This window comes from Piliocolobus tephrosceles, unplaced genomic scaffold (assembly GCF_002776525.5).
Source record: "Piliocolobus tephrosceles isolate RC106 unplaced genomic scaffold, ASM277652v3 unscaffolded_1098, whole genome shotgun sequence".
Lineage (NCBI taxonomy): Eukaryota > Metazoa > Chordata > Mammalia > Primates > Cercopithecidae > Piliocolobus > Piliocolobus tephrosceles.
The window spans coordinates 8,448-12,933 of record NW_022292065.1 but is presented as its reverse complement, the minus strand read 5'-3'; the positions used below and the strand labels follow the sequence as shown (position 1 = coordinate 12,933).

Here is a 4,486-nt window from a genome sequence, read left to right as displayed (position 1 = left end):
CAGGCTCTCACAAGCCAGTAGGTAAGAAAGCCCAGGAGAGCCCACCAGAGGAGCTGGGGGTGGGTTCCTGCCTGCAGGGGGTCTGGGACACCCCATTCCCGCAGACGAGGACCCATGTTTTGGGGAGGAAGCTGTCAGAGTCACCAGTGAGCTGTTCAGAGCTGGAGCCACTGAGCAGGTGAGGAGCCCTGGCTGGCCACGTCCTCTTGCGGGCTGAGAAGCTGGGGTGGGGGTACACCCCCAGGGGCACATGCAAACAGGGGACCACGGACCCTCCTCCTGCCCAGAGGATGCTCAGTTCCCAAGGGACCACCAAAGTCTGGAACCCAGGGACACACCCCCTGACCCACATGCCCAGGCCTCCTGGACCAGGCAATGTCCAGTACAGGCAGGCCGTCTGGGCTTGGGGCCAGGACAGGGGTGGACGGTCCTGCTAGGCCGGCTTCCTTCTCCCTACCAGCTGGGCTGGTTGCACTGTAGTTTGGTTCTGGCAACATATTGCTGCCCACTTTGGCCATACCAGTCCCCGGCTCCCTGGCTAGGCCCAGTGCTGTCCAGCCCACCTACACAGGCCCCACACACCCAGTGTCCACCAGGCTCCCGTCAGCCAGGAGGACCCATGCTCACCCCCTGAAGTGTCCATGGGAGCCTGCATCCCACAGGGACGCACAGCTCAGGGCCAACCTCCACGGGGGCCTCTTGGTTGCGGTGGCAGGGGCGGGGGCAAGTTGACCTCTAGCCCTCCCATCCTGGCCACTGTGTTTTATGGGGTCATTCAGTCCTGGGAGCTTCCTGGGGACCCCAGAAGGAAGAGAACAGGGTGGTCACGGCAGCCTCAGCCCCAGGCTCTGGGTCCAAGTGCAACAGTCTTCCGGTTCTGGTTTGATCTGGGCGGTAACAACAGGTCAAGTCATTCACACAAGGATTGGCTTCAATATAATGCATCAAGGGACTGTGGAGGACACAGATCAGCCTCCAGGCCGGTTACACCTGGTGACTTAGCCAGTGCAGGCTAGGGAGTGGAAAAGCTGACCCGTGACCTCCCCACCTACCCTGCCCACCAGATGGCAGTAGCGGCCAGGGATCCCTGACTTCAGGCAGAGGCAGGCAGCACAGTTGCTGCCTCCTTTAATCCCATCCCAGGGCCCACAGGGCTTGGAGAAACCTGGCAGGGGCTGAGTTGGGAGAATCAGGCAGAGAGATGCCAAGTGAAGAATGTGAGGGACTGGGTATGCGGGACACTAGGGCACAGGGCCTGCTTCCCCTGGGGAGGTGGCAAGGAGATATATAGTAGCCAAGCCTCCGCAGGCAACACCCTGTTGCCGGGCACGTGTGATGCCCATACCCACCCCAATGGCTGCAGGAAGGTTCTTCATCAACAAAAGGGGACGACGCACCCACAGCCACATAGGCATTGGTGCCCACACACATCAGAGAAGAAAATTATGTCCCCTTCCTCCCCATGGTGGGTCCAAAATTACCCGCTCCTGCCAACACCCCCTCCCCCAACTCCACAAGCTGCTGACCTCCACACCGGTGCCATGCCACGTGCCAGGAACAGCTCAACGGTACATCCCAAAGGGTGCTATCCTGGAGCGGCTGTGCTGGGCAAATGACACGTTTCCTAGTCACAGAGGTTTTCTTTCTTTACTGCTCACCGGCCCTGTGCCTTGGTTTCCCCCACTGTGGCACAGTAAGGAAATCCCATCTTGAAGGCTAGGAACCCAGAAATGTCACCACACCTGGTGAAATGGGGGGTGAAACTCCCTGCCTTGGACCTCTTGCTCCAGGACTGATGTCCCTTGGGACATGGCCAGGCCAGCATCCTGGAGAGGGCTGCATTCCTTGCCTGGGGAACCTTGCTCCCAGTTAGGGATCACTGGGGTTGAGGCCCCTAATGGATTGGGGGAGGCATAGGGTAGAATGGAGGTAGTCCCATTACACGGGCCTGTGTAGACCTCAGAAAACAAGCACTGAGTTCAGACTCTTGTCTGAAGCTGGCCACCTGTACGTATTTGGGCTTTGGGGTGTGATGAGGGCCCGGGGTCAGGGGACAAAGTGTTCTGGTTTGGACACGCAGGGGGTTCTCTGCAGCTCTCTCAGGTACAGGGTATGTTGCTAAGTATATGCTTTTAAAAACCCTAGGAGGAGGGGGCACCCAGAAGGGGCCCTGAAGTCAAGGGCATCGTCCAACCTTTCTACCTCCCCAGCTGAAGACAGGCTGGAGGACAATTCTCCAGAGTTTCATAACAAAGAAGAGAAAAAAGAAATCAAAAAGACCTGGAGGATAGGTAAGCTAATGCGGGCTGACTGGGATTCCCCTGCCTAATCCTCAAAACAAGCCTTCCCTGTCTGTCCTCTGGGCCAGGTGAGGAAACAGGTCACAGTAGGACATTCAGACCCTGGACAGGCAGCTGGCAGCCTGGAGTCCAGGACGTGCAAACACATTTTGACTAAGGCACATCCTGCACAGCCCTAAATCCATTAAAACTTGAGTCAATACAGCACATGCTTCTGTGGGCACAGGGTTGGGTCTAGGGTTACAGATCGGCAGCATCTCAAGGTAGAAGAATTTTTCCTAGTACAGATCAAAATGGACTTTCTTATGTCTTCATCTTTCTCCATAGACAAATAGACACAATAACATTCTGATCTCTCTTTCTTTCCCCCACACAGGGAGTGTGACCACTGTATGTCAGCCACTGGGGGACAGGCTTCAGCTTACAACCACCTTCCAAATTCCACCCTCTCACCTTGGCAGAAGCTGGCCAGGAATTGGGGCCAATGGATGGGTGGGGTCTGCACAGGACACCGTATTCAGGTCCCCATGACGGCCTCACACAAAGGTGGTGGCCCTGCAGTTCCAGGTGCCACACAAATGCCAGCCCCTGCTTGGGCCCTGATCTTTGAGGAAGGGGAGCAGCAGAACCCGGGCACTGACCCCACAGTGCTACTCACACCCACAGACGATTCTCCACAGAGGCATCAGGTCTCGGTCCTGGCCACCTCCTCCTGCAGGGCCTCAGCTGTTTCCTGGGACTCACGTGGTCCTTCCTCACATGCAGCTCTGGTAAGATGCATTGATCTGTACCCAGGGGCTGTGAGGTGACAACGGTCACGCTCATGCAGAGTGCAAGGGCGGAGGCTGGGTGCCCATTGTGGGGACCCTGACTGCAGCACTCCTAGACTATCATCGGGCCTGTTGGCCCCCAGTCTTAGCTAGGGCACCAGCGGTAGGAGTGCACTGCTCTGGACTCTGCAGGAGGAGGACAACTGTCACCGCATCTTTATGTTCTCCTGCTGGTGTCACTCTGTGCTTCTCATCTCCTGGTTGTAGGATTCAGGGCAGACTCTCTGAAGACCTTGTGCAACAGCAGAGTCCAGCAGAGAAGACAAGAAAAGCCCAGCTGCAAAGATGAAAAAATGGCAGGTGTGAAATGGGCCCCCCATTCTGATTCTGTATTTAGATGAGGTCTTCCGGAACACCTGCTCTCATTGGATACAACTTCAAATATATATATATATATACATACACATATATATGTTTTGTTTTGTTTTTTTTGAGACAAAATCTCACTCTGTTGCCCACGCTGGAGTGCAGTGGCGTGATCTCGGCTCACTGCAACCTCCACATGCCAGGTCCTGGTTCAAGCAATTCTCCTGCCACAGCCTCCTGAATAGCTGAGATTACAGACATGCACCCCCATGCCGGGCTAATCTTTTGTACTTTTAGCAGAGACGGCGTTTCACCAAGTTGGCAAGGTTGGTCTTGGAGCCCTGGCCTCGGGTGATTCACGCACCTTGCCCTCCTAAAGTGCTAAGATTACAGGCATGAGCCACCGTACCCGGCCCATTGTGGCAGCTTAATCACAGAGGAAAAGAAGGCCTGGACCCAGCATGAAGATGATGGAAAGGGGTAAGACCAGCTCTCTACATACGGTGTTGCCAGCTTCCAATTTTCAACATAAGGGACCCTAAATAGCTTTCCCAACAAAAACAACTGAGATGTTGGGTAAAACCTACAAAAATGCATCTTTGTAAGTGCATTACTGAGCTGGCATTGAAGGATGGAATCCACAGCAGTCAATAAAGAATTGGCGGGAACAAAAGTGGAATTTCTTTTCTGTTTGGACAGTTGCACAGAGGATGCGGCATCAGAAACAAAACCGGATGTCTCTCCAAAATGAGGTCAGAAATCTGACATCTTAGACGTCAAATAAAAGCCCACCTCGGCCGGGCGCGGTGGCTCAAGCCTGTAATCCCAGCACTTTGGGAGGCCGAGACGGGTGGATCACGAGGTCAGGAGATCGAGACCATCCTGGCTAACACGGTGAAACCCCGTCTCTACTAAAAAATACAAAAAACTAGCCGGGCGAGGTGGCGGGCGCCTGTAGTCCCTGCTACTCAGGAGGCTGAGGCGGGAGAATGGCGTAAACCCAGGAGGTGGAGCTTGCAGTGAGCTGAGATCCGGCCACTGCACTCCAGC

General features: G+C 55.2%; 1 long non-coding RNA gene across 1 annotated transcript; it reads left to right on the top strand.

Annotated features, from left to right (window-relative positions):
- Positions 1-6: 6 nt before the first annotated feature.
- LOC113220406 lies at positions 7-3,538 on the top strand. Its single transcript, XR_003307268.1, has 3 exons — positions 7-178; positions 2,146-2,291; positions 2,677-3,538. It is a non-coding gene; the product is annotated as an uncharacterized LOC113220406 (long non-coding RNA).
- Positions 3,539-4,486: the final 948 nt, after the last annotated feature.